The sequence below is a fragment of the Anopheles bellator genome, chromosome 2, assembly GCF_943735745.2.
Source record: "Anopheles bellator chromosome 2, idAnoBellAS_SP24_06.2, whole genome shotgun sequence".
Classification (NCBI taxonomy): Eukaryota; Metazoa; Arthropoda; class Insecta; order Diptera; family Culicidae; genus Anopheles; species Anopheles bellator.
In genome coordinates this window covers 25,528,606-25,549,674 of record NC_071286.1, presented here as the reverse complement: position 1 = coordinate 25,549,674, position 21,069 = coordinate 25,528,606, and positions in this window count along the sequence as shown.

The window sequence follows — 21,069 nt, the reverse complement described above, 5'->3', positions numbered from 1 at the left end:
GCCCCTGTCCGGCGGCAACGAAAAGGAAAGTAGCCCTCAGCCACAATCGGTTTTACATTGAAAACCTTGCACGAACCTGAGGTGAAAAGTTCTTTATTTAATTAAACCTTTTAAACAGAGTAGTTAACAAACAATTTTTTTTGACTTCAATGCTAAAATTCTTGAAAAGATATAGGGATCAAGTCTAAAAAGTATTATGCCTCAATTTCTCATTTTGATTCCCTTTAAAGAAGGAATGTTCGATGCCGATAATACGATACAGGAAATAGCATCAAAAATGTGGAAACAGCGGCAACGAAAATCATTTTGCACAAACATGCATCCCAGACCGAAGATAAAGATATTTTGCCTTCCTCCTAAGCCTCACCACCACTGGTACTAATGAATCAGGGCAGGGAAACAATTTATCTGCAGTCGTACCAACTACGCCGCTCTGCTGTCGTTCTTCATGCGGAGATGTTTTGTTTTTCCATTTTTCGAGTGCTGGTTTGCCAGAACTGGTCAAAGATAATGCGGCTTCCGGCGAAAGTATGTTTGAAATGCATTTTTCGCCCCTCCCTAATGATCACTTCCGGCTCGATGCGATATAGCCGGGAACAAACCGAAATTTCGTTTGGCGGGACTATCCGGCAAACTCTGTGCCTGATGGAAAATTTGCATAATGTAGACAAAATCTAGCCGGAAACGGTTGAAAAGTTCAGCGTGCAAAGGATGGGAGAACGCTTAAGAACACCTTCCCTTCCGGTTGCAGTTGTGGCGGTGAGTTTGCAATCAATTCGCGGTCCTTGCTGTTTGCATAACTCCGCCGCGATTTCGCCCGTCGATTGTTTGTGTTTGCATATTGACTCAGTGCCCCGGCCGGCATCCTGCTTCGTGAGAGTTATTGTTGCTGGCAAATAGTCAAATTTCAAAGTCACGAACACGGTGTGGTTGCATTTTTATTTGCAAGAGTTATCTTCCGTCGTGCGGTTTCCCCTCTGAAGCAGACTCCTTTCTGCAGGAAAGTTGTGCTGAGATTGTAGGGGTAAACTTTTAAGCGAGCTCTCGACGCGGGTGGACCTCCTTATTTGCTTACCGGATGATGCCGGATGCTTTTTCCCAAGACAGTTTCACCAAGGTAGGTAGGAGCAAGACACTCAAAAAGAACGAATTTTCGTAATCACAATGAACGAATACTTTGTAACTAACGAGTTAGGTCGGCACTCGCTCACGTTTAAATCCAGCACGAAACTCTTTGGGGAGCATAGATTGTGATGCAACGGAAGAACTTGCAAAACATATTCACCGGGGCATAATATCGTGTCGCAGTAGACAAAATTGACTCGAAATTACTGATATGCTAGGTTTGAATTTGACTCGTTTCGTGTGCAGACCAAAAAAATTTTGAGATAATCATTTACAAATAGCAAAAGAAGAAGAGAGATTTTTTCGCAACTTCCATGACACAGACTGTGCCGTTCTCTGCTCCATTAAGTGAGTAATCGATATGATACAGTTGGAAAAAACTTAAATAAAATTGTTCCACTTTATTTTTAATTTCGAAGCATTGGCTTCCGATTTGCTTGTAAATTGCTGGATGAAACATTATTCCTTTTCGCGAAGTCATAGTGGAGGACGAACTAGTGGACTAGGGGAGGAAATCGGGTGAACTCAAATAATGCTCCTGTTTCCATCTTGTGGTGTGTGTCGGTTTTCAGTGATCCTTTTCCTGGTACACTCGCTGTCGTCGGGGCAGGTAGAGAACGTCACTGCTTTCCAACAGCAGACGGTCTATTTCTCTATCACTTCACCGGGCGCATCAATGGAGTATCGATTTTATCCGGTTGCTTCCCCATCGATTTCATGCAGTATGCATTTCATCGCACAGTCTCGGTGCTGCTCCTTTTGCTACTGGAACCAGTATCTCCTCACCGGCCCCTTGCAGTCGGTGGTACCTTCTCGGCCTCGTTGCCCTTTTTAAATTCTTTCAACGTCGCGAACCAAACCTAGCCCTCGTTCCCGATAGTGCTGCATCATAATTCACTGCACCGTCATTTGTAGTGTGCAGTAATGGCTCCGGCTCTTCATCATCGGAGAATCCGTTGTCAGTGTGTCTTTCACCGTTCACCGGGTCGCCATTCTTTTCCAGCCACAGCCATACTCGACGCTGCACGGAATGGGTTCTGATTCAAAGCCCCGTTACAAAACCGGCCCTGGGCGGTGGTTGACGCAGATGCGAAGAAAGAACCACGCCATCGACGACAACGACGAGCATAAAGCGAGAGAATCCAAATATCATGCTGCACCACAGTGTCACCGTATGATGGTATTTCCGAACGGCATTCGGGAACGGTGGCTTAAAAAATAGACTTCGAAAACATGTAACGCATCGACTAGCGGCTTCTCTACAACCCTAACTCCTATTTGGTCGTAGGTTTCGGGATTGAGAACGGACCCAACCGACCCCTACCGCTGACAAATCGATTAACTTGCCAAAAGGCAATGGATGAGAAGCAAAGATGCATCAGCGCTCAAATGTGCATTGTGCTTTTTGCATTTCTTATAAAAAGTGAAAACCCAAATTTAATACAAATAAATTGCACTAAAATAACAAGTAAAAGAAGCAAGGAGTAAATCAAGTGAATTAACCGTATGAAAAAGGCAATTAAATTTCAAAAAATTCAATATGTAAAAGGAGTTTATAAGAACAGCTAAAGTAATGCTAAAATATAATGTAAAGCTCTAAACGTGAATTTGACAACTTTGTGGCAGTAGTTCTAGTTTAAAGTATCTTTCGGTTTTAATATTTAAGCTGCAAACGCATGTCGAGGCATTTAGTGGATAATACAGGGAAAGACAAGGAAATTGCTCTCGTGGTTTAGAATGTTTAGACGAGTTTAAAATAAAGGTTCGTCAAGTGAATTGAAGCGAAATTTGTAAGACATCAAATTGAATAGCATTTGTTTCAATATCAAGACCTTAGACGAGTTTGCAGAGTAAGAAAAGAGAGTTCGAAGTTTTGGTTCCTCATTCGCATGGGAAGCAGATGTGTGCAAGTCGAGATGTTTTCAATGTAGTTTGCACACCATTCAACACCACCATCAACACATTTTGCAGCATCATTGCTGAAAGGAAAGCCGGCTGCTGAAATCTGTAAGGGTCCGATAAAGAACAATAAGTTCCCGAAAGCTCTTTGGAAAGTTTGCCTTTCCGTCGCGCGCAGGCTGACTAGTGAAAGGCTGCTTTCGACTGCTTATCGCACCACTGGCTGCTGCTGGCGGCAGTGCACTTTGGTGCCTTCCGGCAAACTCCGGTGCATATCCGGGCTCCAGGATGAGGACCAATCAACGAGCAATGATCGATTGCTAGCATAGGTGAAGGCAAGAGTTCCCATTTCCTTTATGTAGACACTCGAATCAGTCGAATGCATGACGCAGGAGCGAGCTTTCTTGTTTGCCGCTTACAGATTACGGTTCGTTACAAATTACTCACCACTCGGAAGAAAGTGGAATTAATTGAAAAAGTTTGTGCGAAGCGGATCGCTTGTGCAAAATTGCACTAGAATAGAGGAACAGTGAAATTAATCATCAAGTACACCACAACCAAGTTTGTCAGTGCATTACAGTGCGGTGGGGACCAGACCGTGAACATTGGTTAGAAATTGTCTTGCAGTATTTTGTGTAAAAGACGATAACATTTTCTATTAACACCTGTTTTCCCAAGGTACATTTGAACATGTGAGAGTTTATAACGATTACTTTTCTGAACGTTTACGGCTGACAAGTCGAATGGATTTCGGTCATGTCCAGATCGACGTTGGTTGGAGCCTGAAGCACGCTAACAGCACCAATTTTCTATCAAATCATCTTGTAAATGTCCAAAACTAGAGCATTACTACAATCGTTACGAATCCCCGTCGGTTGGCAATTTAAATCAGCGCTGCTTCGCACAGTACCCTAGACACGACATGACGTACTTACGCCGCATTGATTTTCTCGTTTGTGGTAAAAGGTTACGACGAAACCCACAAAACCCGGCAAAACTTTGAGCGACCAAAAGGACAACAACCTCTCGGCAAAGGGTTGTCTAGCCGGGAAAACGGAACCTTTCGCCTAAATACTGCCGCCGCCGCCGCCGTCGGAGAAAATGGGACGCTGGCTTCGGGTTTGGGGCTCGGGGCAAGATCAAAGACGTTCACTCCACTCCACCGGAAGGAGTGCGCAATCTCCCGAGGATCGTCGACTCTAGGACCGGTGCCGCAACCGCAAAGGGAGCAAATGGTAGAACAACTGTTTTTGCACCAAACAGCCAGCGCCGGTCGCACAACAATGTATATGCAGAAGGGCTTAGCGGCAAAAACAATAGACCACCGGAGGGGGGAAAATGTGCTATGGAGGATCACCGACGTAGCTGACTTCAAACGGGCAAGTTTTGCTGCTTGTCCAAATCATCACCGGCCAGGTCCATCGAAAAAAGTGTTACCAGAAATAATCGTGTCGAATGGATAAGCAGCAAGTCGTAAGCTGTAAAGCTGCCTTTCACACCACATCAAACAAGACGAGATTGCTACTTTAGTTACAGTCATCACCCATGAGAGTTGACCTGCCAAGCACTAACACTTTGATGCAGAATTCTCTAGCTTGACCTATGGATTAGTAACACTAAGCTCAAAATGGTTAAGGTTTCTTAGTTTGATCAACGGTTTGGCTCTATTTACATTCTGTTACTGGAACGATCGCTTCTTGATGTTTTTTTCTGAATAATGAAAGCATGTTCCTTCTGGAGAGCATCCTATCCGACTTACGGCACGACACGAACGAGCCAGAGGGACTTTCTATGCGCTGGGCAAATACCACAAGAGTATACCGCGAGACCAGCCCGCCTTTTTGCCTTTTGCTCGTTTTATTAATCAAACGAGGATAAAATGGTTCCATTCGAAGCTTGCAACCTACTTTTGGGCGCCATCGTCGTCGTCGTCGTCGTTCATTCAGAGCCAGTGGAGATAAGTTTCTGAATCTGTGGTACCTGGTCTGGGTGTTGAAGGGTAGCAATCTTTTTATAGCCAGATTTAATCTCGCACTAACACGGTTATCGTCGCTGAGTGGTTGCAAAAACTGGGGAAAAAATATCTTTCATTCCTTGCAAACAGGATGCTTCAACTGGGACCTGCAGGATGACGACAGCAGAGTATTTTAATCCGTAATTGTTTGCAAAAAGAATTGAATCACTTTAACAATGTTTTCCCCACCGCTCGATGATGGCCTTTTCTTACCGTCCCTTGCCACTTCCAGGGGCCGATCCAGAATCCCGTACTATGTTGCTTCGCTGGATATTTTTCCACCGATAAACGAGAAATTTAATCTCGCTAAAGCTAAAGCCTCGCCCTTTGAATAATAAAACAACACACCTTCTTGTTAAAGCAAAAAAATCTTAGGTAAATTTCATTTAAAGATGCTTTTCGGTGTACGATTATTAATTTTAAATTAAATTACTGTCAAAAAGCTGTGCGCACACAAACTACAAAATACCTTCCAGTTCATAGCTGGACAGGGCGCCTCTGCCAGTTCGAGAAAAGGTATATTAAAATGAACTACAAAATAATCTATCGTGTATGAATAAAAAAGGAATAAATCCAGCGCATTAATCAACGGCGTGAAAATATTTCTTCTCCATTTTCAATCGCATTCTGGCGAGTTGGCACTTTCCTACGCGGTGCCCGTTGCCGACCTTTTACAATAATAAAGGAGCCGCCACAAGATTTTGCAAAAGAAAGTAGGTGTATGTGTGTGTGCGTGGAGGAAAAGGTCCGCCCGCTGTCGCGAACAGCGAGAGGCACAATGACACGCAGCAAAATGAACTCTACCCATCGAAGTCATCCTCACCCCGGGCACGGGCCACCCGGTCTTGGCCGCGGTTTGCGATGATGAAAGAGCCTTTCTTCCGGTGGCACCTAGATAGGGGAAAAAGGCACCAAAACGAAAACCCCTGGAAGCGAAATGTCAACCGAAGCGCTAGGAATGTGAATTATAAGAGCGAGAGAGGCGTAAAGAGCAAACGGGGAAGAAAAAGGCGCAAAAAAACCTCAAACATTCCCATTTTCCATTTTCCCGGAAGCTCCAACCCAGTTCTGGGTGTTCGTTTTCTTTTATTTTTCACCGTTTTTAATCTCGAATCCCTTGAATTTCCCTTTTCCGCCTGGAGGTCTGGCGCTGCTCTGGTACCGTTGTATTTCAGAGATCAGCGCTAAATGGGCTTTAGGCACACTCGACGCTGAAGGAGCGCGCGCGACGCTGTATAAATGATGGAGCGGCCCCTCAAAAATGGCGCCCCATCCTTCCACAGTTTCGCTGTGAAATACGGTACTTCAGTTGAACGGCGGAACTGGGGTCGCAACCCTCGTCGGGGCGAGGTCCTTCGCCGGCGAACACCTCCACCGGAAGTGCGAACTTCACTTCGGTCGGCCGGCGACATTTGCCGGCATCTGGAGATAATCGTTCTCGCAGTCGTCGGCGCCGAGCTTTGGCTAAATGTTTTCCTTTCAACCCGGGCGGGACACGGGTGGCTGACGGCGAAACGGAGTGGCGCCCTAAAACAAAGCCGGAAACCGAATGCCAACCAATCGACGAAAGTGTTTTCCAAACAGACCCCGCGCTTGGCGAAAATTTCACCCACCAAACCAACCCGACCGACCGACCGACCGGGCGGTTTCAAAAGGCTAGGTGTGAGAAGTTGTGAAGCTGAAACAACAACAGTTAGGGACCTTTAAAGACCTGCGATGAGAGGAGAGATAGTGGAATTATCAGTGGCATGCAATCCAGTTCGATTCCCTTCGGAGCCACATTTCCTGCGGTTTGACTCCAATTCCCCCGCTCATAAATATCCCGTTCTTTCGGGATACATCTTCGATGGCTTTGTTTGGCAGCCCGCTGTCCCCATCGCGCTCTTGTTTGTAACATAATCATCATTCATGCCGTACTAATACCACGTGCACACATACACGCACTGCCTGTCAGCAGGACCATTCATGCGGAGGGGGCGCATTAAATGAAAAACGATACGATAAAAGCATCAGCACGCCCACCACACCCGGCAGCGCTTCGGCGCGCGCGAGAAGAATCTGCTGAAGCAATATTCCCGATCCCTAACTGGACGCTAACGTGATTAATTAACGAGTGACGACACCGACCGGAGAGCGGTGGTGCGGTGTGGCTAGCGGAGCCCCTTCGAGCCGTCGCCAAAATACGTTTAGGTTGGGGCATTTTGCTTTCGAGCTTTGAGCACCACCCGCAAACATCGCGCACCGTCCCCGGGGGCGGGATGAGCTGAGCCGCGCAAACATCGCACGCGCCGCAGTTCGCGCAAAACGATCGAATTTATGTTCATTATTTTAGCCTTATCCGTTGATGAATTTTGCGCCAGACCCAGCCGACTGGCCGGAGCTAATGAAGTCGAGTAAAGCAAACACACACCCACTGTGTGGCGTGGTATGGCCATTTTATTACTTTTATTATCTGTGTGCTTAGTCTCGGAATATAGTGTAGCATAGTGGGGCAGCCCCAGCGCCCAGGTCGAGACATAAGTGCTGACTAGAGAAGGCAAAAAAAGAAACCTTCATCGCCAAACCATTCGGGCTGGGGAGATAGTGGAGAAAATTATGTACCACCGAACGAATGGTCGTTTGCTCACTTCGAAGGGAACGAGCTGACGGCTTCGCCGCGTCGGAGACACTGCCGGTTGGCAGGTTTATCCGGGTAAGGATTTTTGCCTAACGCCGGAGGATGCTGAGCAAAAAATCCGGCGCTCACCTTCTGGAGAAGGAGACCCTAGAAGGTCGCGTGCGTAAGCCGTGGTGCGTGCCGTAGGCAGACCAGGTTGTAGCCCGGGCCAAGACCCGGGACCGATAATGTTGCTGATGCTGACGTCGGGCCGATGATCACGATAATACCGGCACTGATGGAAGGAAAATATGAGAAACCTTCCAAACGCCGTAATCCGCCCGCCATCGTCTGAAGAGGATGATGGTGATTAGAGTTCTGCCCATCTGTGCGAGCTTGCGATTATCGGTGGCCCGGTGGCGCAGCAAGAAGGAGCCCATGGTCACGGGATGAGAATCAGCCGTTTGCTGCCGCGAGGGCTTCCATTGATATTCATGAGCGGCGACTGTTTACTTCCAGCCGTACGGCAGGCGACTTCCTGTGCGGACCGACCTGACTGGCGTCAGGTGTCTTCGGATTCACGGTACGCCGCGAAAGGATACGCGGCGAACGCGCAGGATCCTTGAAGCGAGCCGGCCGCCTCTCGCCACAAACGGAACATTTCGGAGTTCCAACATGGAGCTAGAATTTAAAGCATAACCTAAAGGAAAACCCCTCCGAAAGGAATCGATAAAAGCAAGTGGCGCACGTCGCGTGGCCAGGGTGAATCGGTAAATCACAATTGGCAACATATTGCCGTAGCCGTAGCATAATATTATTATGCTGCCCAAAAAACGGGACGAACAAGGCCAGCAGTCAACGTATCTAACGAGGGTCAGTGATTTCCACCCAGAAAAACAAAACAAAACAACATCGAAATTATTCGAGGAAGGGTCCACCTTATTGGCCAGACGGTGAGATATTGCGACGGGCAACTCGCCACGTGGCAGCACTACTGGAAGCACTCCCACTACTGAACACGGTCCCAACTCGTTTAAAGCGGTAACGGTGCGGGTTTAAAACTACATTTGGTCACACCGGCATGATTGATTTCACAGCTTTGCCACCCAAACAGATGCGACCGGGCAACATGACAGTCGCAGAACCGCAGAAGAGACACCCGCATTAGGTCATTTCAATCCAGTCACGTCCCCGAGGGGTGGCTTTATTTCCATTACCCGTGCGATTCTCCGCTTCCAATACCCGATGACCCCCGGCAACCAACTCCTTCGCTCCCTGCACGGTTCGATCACGGACACTGCGAAAGTGTGTCAAATTTTGCATACAATGTCAGCGACATTTGCCGATCTCTCCCGGAAAGGCCACAAACGAATGGGACAAGAATTTAGGTTGTTGCTGTTGCTGCTGCTGTGTGAGGGTTGTTTTCTATTTATTCGGCAGCCGGCCAGCCGGGGATTACAGCAACGTGTCGTAGACCGCAAACCGCAAGCGGCGACTGGCGTGCATAGTTGCATAGTCCCCGAGCTCGTGCGGGCTTAAATCGACCCGCCGAGTGTTCTATGCTCGAGGGAGACGCCGACGCCTGGGTGCGGTGCCTGGGGAGCAGGACATCGGAACATGTGTGTCCCATCGCTCATTACATTCCAATCAACGGACTGGTGCGCGACTGGTTTGGGACAAACATTTGGGGCCCGAGCGAGCATACCGAGCATACCGGTGCATATTGTATGGTGCCATGAAATGGTAATCACCGCGAGTGCAACCGGTACCTCGAGGGCAGAGTGCAGGTCTAGAAGGATAAAGTGTAATCGAACAGGCGCGGTGTGTCTAAAAAAGGGTGAAGGAATCGAGCGAGAGGAACTGGGCAATGTGGCAAGAATTTAATTCCCACAGCCGCACAAGATGGGGCTTTGTGAGGGAGCACAATTCCAACACTTCCATCCTACTTGCCTAGTCACTACATCACTCCCGGTGTGCCGGTAGCTTGTGTGTTTGATTTAATTCCATTTGCCGCGGAATGCTTTGAAATACAGGACCCGTCAGCGCGGCGTCAGCGTCCTTCCAAAACCCAACCCAGAACACGTCCGCGCGAAATTGTAAATATCTCGGTGACTGATTGATTGATTTACGGTCGGTGCCGTCGGGGTGTTGGTGAACACACATCCAGCAGCGTGAAGCGAGGAGCATGGCCCCATTGCATCCTTTCCAGGCTCGGCACTTACGGTGAATAAATAACACTGGCAATCGGTGCCCTCGCTGTAATGCTACAAGCACCGTCCCAACGGGGGAGGAAAATGGGCACCAGATTTTCCACAGCGAACTCGAAAAAGAACTATGTTTGGCCGGTTCGAATGGCCGGCGAATTCCAATGAACTGCGGTCCGAAACCACAGAAATCATATCCGAATGCGGTGCGGGATGGACGGCGTAAAGCTTGACCAAACCACCGGCACAGTTGCGAAAACCAACAGTTGAACCTGTTGGTAATTCAATTACTGTGTAAATCCTGCTGACGGTCGAATTGGTGCCACTACTGTGCCCGACTGTACCGAGAGCAGGTTGCCTGGCGACCATTGTTTTTCCCTAACAACCGTTTTATTCGCGTAATTCAAGTCCCCGATATCAGCCGGTGCCGGCAGCTACGAGTCAACTGGAGGGCAGTTGGTCCATAAAACATTGCTAATGCTAAATGGTTGCCCTTGGTATTTTCACTACTCAACTGACTTCTGGACCTTCAGATTTTTGTTTCATGATTTTTCCAAACAATATTTCCTATCGTAAGTTCGGCTGGCAGCTTCCACCGAATTCTGCTGTAAGCGTTGCGCCGAAAGCAATCAACAGAACGAACTGATTAAAGTAAAGGCAGATGAAATGGTTTTGCAAATAAAAATCCCATCGCGTGACGTTGTCTAGACATTATCCATCAGGCTCCTGCCCGGGCACTCAGACTAACACTTACATGGCGTTCGGGCTAGTCTCATCCAATAAACGCGGCGTAGACTGCCCCGATGATGCGGCAAACTTCCTTAGTAACGGCGGCGGCCCCTGTGATAATAATTAACTGCCGGCACTTGGATTAAATAATTTCCCATCGGAAGGGCCCTCATCTGCTTCCACTTGAGCTGCTTTGCCGGTTAAGTGTGCTAACATCGCTTACACCGCTTCTACACAGCCAGACGTGACGCCGGCCACCGACGGGATTTCGTGGGAAACGGTGAGGCTCACTCACTTCAGACCAGAATGCTCCGGTTGTGTTCGCCCGAGCACGTAATACATCCTGGGTTCGCCACGTTGGCATCGTATCGCTTCGTTTGACTACTTTGTCCGGATGTTGCGAACCGGACCGGAAGGACGATTAGCGCAGAAAGGTACAGTTTTTTCTTCTGTAAAACCTGTCTAAATTGCTCCCTCCAGGGCGGAGACCCTTTTGGATATTCAGTTCTTCCGGTTATTAGACGGTAAACGGGGGAGAAAAAAAAACCCGGTTCATTCCATCACACTCAAGATGAACTGGCTCTGGTTGGCTGGTGAAGGACCACCACAGAGTCACGTATGTAGACGCGTTGCGTTGCTTCCGAAATCACGGCACCGTTTGCTGTCGGATGGTCGGTTGTTTGTTTGATTTTCGGCAGAATTTTCGGCAGAGCAAACGATTGAAGTGCCGTCGGCATTGGCACTAAGATGAAAAAAACGGAGTACTAACATGCTAAATTTGAGCGCAGAGAAACCGGAAAAATAATATCATTTTTCCAGGCCGCAGCCCGAACGTAATCAAACGCCGTCCCGTCGACCTGTCCGCGTCGAGGGATTGAAGTCTGGAAAACGGAAAACTGTTTTTCTCGGAAGAGATCACACTGCAAAAGATGGTACGCCGTAGTCCGTTGGCCGCACTTGGAAGGGCAAAGCGTAAACAAACCAATAAAAGTGTCATGAAAATGTGATTGAGATGCTGCAGATACGGGATCGAACGGTGCTTTGGAAAGAAAGATGGCTCCAACCGAAAGTGGGAGCCATCGAAGCGGAGTCAAGCAAAAGAAAAAACGTGGCCTCTGCGTGTCCGTATGAAGTAAAAACGGAAAATAAAGTGTGAGGAAATTGCGAAACACAAACCACTGCTTGACTGCGGGCCATTGGTAGTGAATCGGGAAAAAGTTTAGTATTAGTCTTTTGCACAATCTATTGCTTTTATTTGCGCGATTATCCCGTTTCGCGACCGAAAGCCAATGTTCAACAGAAATGCAAATAGATTGAAATAGCTCTCACTGTGCACGTTGAAACTACAGAAACTGGCGGTTGAGAAAAGTTAACCGGAATGCAAGAGAGCAGTTCCTTGGTCAACCAAAAATTAGGATACTTTCCCAAACTTTCTGACGCGTAAAACAAACTGGAGTTGAAGATTAATTTAATTTTCATTCAACTACCTAAAATATGTCAGCCATTACAGACAGTTTTTGAAAATAAGGTAAGCTTTCAGGAAAACCACCGAAGGTGAGGTACTTTCTCCTTATATAAAATGCACCGCTCTTAACATGACGTCTCAACTTGGCAAAAAAACAGTTACCTCATTTCGTAATGCAACAAGAGCCACATAATGCAGTCGTTGAGTAATGGAAAATAGAGGAAACTTCTTCTGGCTGACTGCCGCACGATGCACGGCGTGGTTTTTGTGAAGAATCTCTGTCCTTGGCTTGCCCCAACTCATTTCTGCTCTGCAGTTAACGCAGCCCTGGCGCAGTGGCAGTTTTGTCGGTAGAACTCAAAATGCGGTACATTTCAAAAACCGAATGGGACCGCTCCGTTAGACAGGAACTAATTATGGCATTTCCAGAATGTGCAACCCATTCAGATGGCGGCTTTTAATTTTGCAATTTAATTGAAAACACGTTTCCATGCCTACAGGGACTGTGTGCATGTGTGTGTGGACGAACGCATATGAGAACGGCCACCATGTGATTAGCATACGGGTTTGCCTTTTTTTTGGAAGCTTCATTTCAACCCACAAAGGTATGTGTTGTATGTCTGTCGTTTCCAAGAACATTTGCGATTAGCATATTCGACACTTCTACTCACTCCGTTCCGAGAACGCTCGGAATGGCTTGTGGTGTTAGTTAGCAAACCGAGAGGGTTTTTTTGAACGTGCCTCAAGGTTCAACAAAGCATACGCGAGGACAACACGCACCGGAAGTGGTTCTGGTTCCCTCGTACAAGGTCGTTACGCGGCGTTGGTTGGTGGCACCGACATGACAAATCCAACTCCAATGTGCTATTTCGGTGAAGTTGAATTAGACATCGACGCATTAGAACCGTTGTGCATTGAGAAAGATAAAAATATTAAGACCCCAGCGCTCAAACTCGGAATCCATGTTTAAAATGCTACAAATTGGATCAGACCATGTTGCGAGTTTGCAGAAAAGACGCTGACCTTTAACGATGCTCGGTTCATTGTTATCACAGAGACAAATTGCTGTTTTTTTTGCAGAATTTTCAATCTGTTTGCATCGACGTAGACACGTTCCTTTTCTCGAACTCTAGAAGCAGCTCGCTGCGTGGGAAGTTATGCTTCTTTCGCCCACCTCCGCTCGTGATAACGTTTTGTTATCCAAAGCACTCCCGGCACCGGTACCCAATGGAGGCACAATGTTAAACACACTTTTCAAATAACAAAGCAACGTTTTGTGTGAAGCACCGAAACTTTTGGAGTACAACTCCGGTACTCTTACACTTACTAAAAAACCAGCGAATAGGATTAACTTCTATCTCGCGGCTTACAAGCCTCACACGCTGGTGCACATTCCTGTTTATTGGCATTCCAGTCCTGCACGGCCCCATATCTATTGTACGTTGCAAAATATTGCACGTTTGGCTTAGATGAGCCCCACAGGCAAGGATCCACGGCGCAGATTGTCGAAAACTTCCGAGAAGTTCAAACTATCCGTTGTCAACCACATAAAAACCCAGGTTTCCAGGACGACACGTTGGTGTCCCGCAGCTCGTTACTATCGCGTTTGGCCGGTTTGCATCGACTCGCGAGCACCGGCAGCGTGCTGGTGTGCACATCGTAAATCCTGTTATGGTGCAGCGTTCTCGAAATAATCCTAGCCCTCGCCTAACGCTAATCCGGACGGCGGCTGGTTGACCGAGGTGAGGGTTTGTTTTTCGATGCGAAACGAATAATCAAGGACCGCACCAGCCGGAAACGGAAAAAGCATGTTCGCGATCGCCCGGATTAGGCAAGGCAACGTGCCACCACCGTCAGTCGTGCCCACAGGACCGAAGAGGGAGAAATGAATAACGACATTCCATTCTCGCCGTTGTTAGAAGCTCGCACGCCCGTCACGGGTCTGGTCTGGTCGGCAATGTCTGGTGGCCATATCACTGCCATTACGCCGTTGCTGTCGATAGTGTTTGATAATCCTCATCCTTCGCGGAAACACATACACACGAGAATCAAATGTGTAATCCACGGTGGAAGTAGTGTCTGACGCTGACGGGCATCGTTATTCGCAACGATTTTTCACTTCCAGCCGATCAAACTTGGTCCCGGTCAAAGGAAAAACGTTCCAAGAAATTCTGCGGAATGGAACCGAACATACACTAAACTAAGACAATGGGCAAGAAGGGATCGTTTCAGGCTGCTCCTTAAACCTGATGGGCATCGCAAGAACTTGAAGGTGAACAGAAATTGATTCACTTTAAGTAGAAACTGTGAAAAGCCTTTCCAAAGACAAAAAAACAAAAACCCATCAAACCGGAAGCCGCACCGCTCACGCACTTTGCTAGACGCAGGCGAAAAAGATATGGGCAACCTTCTATTTCCGCCCAACCTCACCGACGGGGGTCGCACCAGCAGGTCGGGTTGGTTTACAAACAAGCACAAGCGCAACAGCGCAAATTTTATTTATTCATTTATCGACGAAAGTTCAACCGCCGAGACGCCGAGGCCAGGCAGTTCCTCACCCTGCACCAGACGAACGACTCCGAAGGAAGTCGCCTTTCGGAGTTTCTTGGGTGGCACAGCGAACCGGTGCCATTTCGAGTTTCCCGAGCGAGCCCACCAACCGAACAGAACCGAAGGCAGATGAAAACGGCGGACGGATCCTCTTCATCCTTAGTGCACGCGCCCACAGGATTCGCTTCGCCGGCGAGCCGTTCGCGGTGGTTTTTCGGCCGAAAGAAATCGGATACCGATTTCGGAGTCACGCCCGCGGTGGTCCCCCTCCAGGAAGCGTTACCCAAAAACCAAAACAAAAAGAAGCAGCAAACGAACGACGAAAGGACCCTCCACAGAGCAAGGGAGCAAAGCAGCGCTCTTTCTTGCGCTTTTGTGCGACCGGTAAACACACGGAATAAATCAATTCCTCCCGAGGTTTTAGAACCAGACGGCGGGGCAGGATCGGTTCAGAGGGAAACACTTTTTCCTTCGCTTTCCTTTCTACTTTCCGCTCTACAATCCTGTGGTTGTGTTTGGCGGTTCCCGATATCCATGGGCAGCAGTCGCGTGCGTAGGCAGTTGCGTGTATGTTTCAAATGGGGGGGCCTATACACGTATTTTCGCTCGACTGGCTTCCCAGGCGACCTGGAAAAGCGGTTTCGTTCAGCCGCGGCCACGGATAAAGCTGAAGAAAGTTAGCTGATCCTGTTAACGTGTCTCACGGTCCACTTCCAAAGGTAAGCAAAGACGACGGGACGCCCAACGTAACAGCCGGGGAGGTAGCTTTTTGATCGGATATTAGATAAAACGTTTCCATGGCACAGCGAGAAGGTCTCTTTAATTGTCCACCGCCATCCTGGGTCCGAACCGAAAGCCTCACTTTGCAATTAGTTTCCAAAAACTCAAAGCAATTAATTCTAGTTCAACCATTCTTTTTCGATTCCGTGGATCACTCACCAAATGCTCACGCAGCACGGCCCCCTGATTGATTCGCGGAACTCCAAATTGTAATGGTACTTTTCAAGGAATTAAAAAAACAATATCAATTTGTCGCGAACAAAAGGAAAAATTGCCACCGGGCAGACTGTGAAGCTGCGCGTGGGACAAGCAGGGGGAAAAGTTCCAATCGATCGAATCGATTCATCCTTTCATTAAATTATGCATATTTTCCTACAGCGCCAGGACTGCACTTCGAAACACCCAGCCAGCGAGGCATAAAGGACACATCATCATGCATGCATGCACATCGTCGACCCACGGGGCGTTGTTGTGGCCGCCGGCGCGCCACATACCGAAAAGCAATTTATTGGATGTAGCCGGCGATGATAGCGAGACGTGTTCCCGAGGTTGCCCCACTGTAACACGCCCGGGGGTTACGAACCCGTTTACAAAATTGAAAACCTTGTCAATCAGTCTAAATATCACTTGACGCCTTCATGACGCCCCATCGCCACGCAACAGAGACGGTTTTCGGTGTCCGTGCCCTGTGCCTTGGATCACGTATCATCCCCTACTCGTCCCATTTCGGCTATTTGTTACGATCGGTGTACGAACGTTTGGTGTTGCTGGTGCTGTTGCTGCTGCATCATCCACTGACAGCCAAAGAAGGGCTTCTCTCCACTGTCTAACAAACGACCATCACCTGAAGGACCGCCAGGGTTCGCCGGGGATCGCTTGAGGGTGTTTTAGGACGGAGGTCCTCGCCATCGACTAACAATACGCCTTTTCCGGAACGCCTCGAGAGTATGCGCCACAAATTCAATTTTCCAACGACATTCCACCGACAACCGGGCTCTCGGTCTAGCGGTCGTTGGATTTTCCAAAAGCAGAAAAACACAACCATGTCGGGTGTGTGAGCGGGTGGCACCTGCAATCGTGTAAGAAAATGGGCCGATGGCAAGGCGTTTGTGGGAAAACCGCACATGAAAGCTCTCTCTCATTTTGTCTCTCTCGATAGCACCGTCAGACCGGCGAACTGTGTGGTGCTTTCGAAGCGTTTGCGTTGTCAACGACCGGAAGATTGTCTTGCGCCACGTAAACGGAAGGTACGGTTTGATGTTTGCTGTGACCGTGGGAATTCAATAGGCCGCCAGCCGGTCTTCGGTGCTTCGAAAACGAGACTCAAGAAAAACAGAGCATGAGCTCCAAGGATGCGAACGAAGAGGAAATCATTACCGGCAATGGTGAGTACTGCGGCCGTCACCACGAACGATGAGGACAGGCACAAAAAAACACCAAACAGATAGTGACTTTTCCAACAACCTTTTCGGCACCATTACAATTGCGAACCGCACAGTGACTACATCCGGCCCGGAACCATATTTGCCCAACAGTAAATGGAACATTAAAGTTATTAGCTTCTTCTCAACACGTTCGACCGAAATCCGTCCGAAGAACTGGGCAAAAGTACGCATTGCACCGTAGGCAGACCCTACCAACGGAGGTTCACAGGAGTTAAGATTTGGACCCTTTTGGTGTGTACCGATCACGCTACGGATCAATAAGAGAAAAACTGGCAGCAATGTTTCGAGACGGATCCCAACTTCACGTACGCACGTGCGGTAATTTGATTGGCCGATGGACTTGATGTGTTTTTGTTCCAATTATCGAACCGTAACGTTGGCGAATTCATTTCGTCCCGTCATTGTGAACGGCAAAGGATATACGAAGTGGCCTTCCAGTGGTATTGAGAAAGGTTGAACGTGTGACAAAAGGCTGTTCACAAACTTTACTTACAAAACTTTTACAGGTAGAAGTGTTGAGCTGCGGCAGTTTGAGACGACACAACCAGGGGCTTTGGTGTAATTTTTACCAACCTGAAATGAAAAAAAATTTAACGAAACATTAAACAGTAGAACAGATATCGGAAATTTAGTAAAATTAAAATTAATTTGTTTTATTTGTGAATGACATTTAATAACCATAACATGAATTCGAAGCCATTAATCAGGCACTGCAATTGCCTATTCATTAAACTGTAAACTTCCTGCGGAATACCAGAGCTCTTCTGAACTAACTGACTATAGAACTTTGCTGATTATCTACTTTTCCCGCAAACAGGTGGACTTATTCAACTGAATATAATAAACATGACGATCATTACAATGCTCCCTCCGTGGAGCAACTCACGAAAGAAGCGGGATGATAATGGCCACAAACCTGGACGAAGGAAGTGTCGGAAGCAACAGAAGCACTTTTCAGGTTCCCAGGCCACTCGAATCTTGTTAGCGGGAGGCTTTAGAGGCATTTCTTAAAGCCTGCACACACAACACAGACACACCGTATTGGTCAGAAAATCGGTCAAGTAGCAATCGCAGCGCTACTAGTGCTGTGGTAATTGCATGGCCGGCTGCGGCGGCGGCGGCGGTGGCGGACATACTTATAAAACATTATCTGCATGCCTCGTCCAACCCGCGCCGCTCACCGCATGCTCGCGTTTAGCGATGATCCAATTTGTTTTCCAGAAGCCAACATTCTTTTACGCGACGCTTGTAATGCCACCGCCGTGAAACGCAATTGGCTCGCAGATTTGTCCTTCGAGGCTAATCCGTCCATGGGCCGCCACACGGGTGTCAACCTTGCCACGGTGCCGACCTGGCTGACCGACCAACTACTTCTCCTCGAAGTATGCAATGAACCATTTTCCGTCGTTGCGAGAGGATTCACCACAGGTTCATCCAGACGAAAAGCAAGAAATGGACAAAATAAAACTTTACCCAAAACACATTACGGAGGGTTGGTCTGACGATGGTCTTGGTCTGGCGAGTACAAAAGTTTCTTCAATTTCTAACCAACGAATTACATTAGGGGCGAAGCAACGAAGCAGGAGGTTCGGAACTCAATTTCGTGAAAGTTATATTCGAGATTTATACTGTGCGGAGCGGCGCTGGGGAACGTAAAGTTTTGCCCAAGTGAGTCCTACACCTAATGGCAATGTAATGGACTTTTGTTTTTCTTTTTATAGTAAAACGAAACGGTTTCCAAATTTAAACGAAACCGGAAGAACGGTGAAGTGACGTTGGGGGACTATAATTTATTTAAGATAAAACCTTCCACTACTACTAACAATTGTAATTATAATTAATATGCTTAACATGTGACTCATATTGTGATCTTTTGTTTGGTGTACAAAATATAAGTAAGATCAGTAAAAACCTAGCTTCAAGGTTGATATTGACAAAAAAAACTTTAAAATACCCTATTGAAAACTATAAAAAGACGAACAATGAAACAACGACCTTACAACCAAACAGCAGCCAATCGGAAAAAATATGTTCGAAAAATCAGTTCGCGAGGATTGTTTTCCATCGACCACGAATCGAAGGGCGTCAAATGGGGGAACGGGCGGTCTGATGCTGAAACAATCATCTCACGGTCACAGCTTCCGATCGATTCGTTTCGCGCCCACCACGCAGCACTCTGGGCCTTGCTCAACAAGCTCACCGCAACCGACGACGTGAAAATTGCGCCACTCTGTGTAATGCTCGTGGCCACACACTAACACCGTGTCATCCGAGGGTGAGTGTGTGCGTGGAACGCAGACAGAACACGGACACACCGGAAGGAAACAAACAAGCAAATGAACAATTGCTTGCGCGAGGTGTGAAAATGCGCGTAGCAGACCGACCGGCCGGCCGGGAAAGCGTTGCGAAATGATGCATTATGATGTCGGTTGGCGCGTTCGGTGATGCGCTGCACATGCCCTTGCTGTTTTCGGGGCTAGCTGCAGGAAGTAGAGACAGATTGGCTCCGAAGGGGCGAAAGAACCAATCGGCGGGAGAAAAAAACGTGTTGCTCCCCGGTGTACTTAATGTTGTTGGGCAACATTGTTCGTAGCGTAGTTTAAAGCACCGCATTTTTGTGCTCTGTGTGTTCGTGATTAATTACTTTATTTGAAGAGGAGTTATCCACACGTTATATGCATAAGATTATGATGCTAATGCGATTCTTGCACTTCTCGAGACGAAACCCAGAACGTAAATTGGCTGATTTGCGGAGAAAAATAATCAATGTCACTCTGACACAAGCTGATCCACCAGCGTTGCAGAAGGCAGCATACATTCTACGGTCCGATTATTTATGCACGAAAATGGAACACCAAAACCGTAGCCCGAAAGAGCGACCGTAATCGTAAGAAAATAATGAAAATAAAAGTTAGCGTACCGAACCGGGGGCTCGGCTTTCCCAAACGGCGAGCTGCACCATAAAGTTATGCTATTGTTTGAAGGCACACTCTTACGAAATAACAACAAACACGAATTGAGAACACTCTCGTTCGGGGAAGGCGCGTAAGCTGAGCGTGTGGTGGACCAGATAGCTCTTCGCACGCCGCACTTTGCGCTTCCGTTTTCCGGCGTTCCGTACGGTTTCAAAACCCGCAACCGGACCGGACGGCGGTGGATCCACAGCACACTGTTTCCTTCGTTTTTGATTGTGTCTAATCATTCGCCGGCTTCCATACCCACAATAAATAAATAGACACAAAAATGTTGCTTCCCATGGGCCCTGAGCCGGAGCGAAGGCGCGCTCTGGCTGGCTGGCTGGCTGGATTTTATGCGGCGTTTATGCTTTTCACCAACATATTTCATCCGCCGGCATTAGATCGTAAATTTGGCGCCGGCTTCGTGGTGGCCCTTGCGTAATCATTCCAGCGCATTTCACTCCAGCACTTCTCCGAAGAAGCTGTTGCGCAGACCGACTCCCACCGGGCGCACCGGAGAGAAGGTTCATTGTTCGGGCATTGTAGGTATCATAAATTGCTGGGCCTTATCCGTTTGCCGAGTAGGTTAAGTAGTCGAGCAAGAGCACCTGTGCCGCCGTCTTCGCACGACCGGAACCCGAGAGCTTGATCATTTCCGACACATTCCGAAGATACGGAGGCATTTACCGTGTGTTGTAGGGCAGTGCAGAGGACACGCCTCTTTCGGAAGCTTATCGGACATTGTAGATACTCGAATGCTACTGTTTGCTGCCCACCGCGGGCTGTGGGTGGTTCATCGCTCAGCCTGTCGTCAGGATGTGCACTTCTGGGGTGGAATGAATTAATGCAAAGCTCATTCTTATTGAGATAGACTCCGTTTTTCAATATCAGAAAAGAACCCCTTCTGCGTTTGCTACAGGCGCTAATTCGAAGTGACGAAGGGCTGGTCGACGATCTTGACATGTTCCAAGCCAAGCTCCTTTCAATAAAGAGGGAACAATTAGAAACGCATTAGAGTGTATTTGTTTTGCGTATGTTCGTCCACTATTAACTACCTACTAATTGTTTGGCCGATCCGATCGTAAGCTGTTTACAGAAAAGAGGCTATTTACAATAGCAAAAGCAACTATTTCGAAGCGCACATCAGAGGGGACGGACTATGAAGCACTCCAATTAGCATCCACGGCCACGGTAGGAGGCAAGGTTCGCCCGTTCTGCCACAGTTAATCACATTTGAACTAATCCTCTTAGAACCGGGGCGCCCTCTCGCTAAAACTGATTCGGTGAAGCAAAGTACCGGGCTAT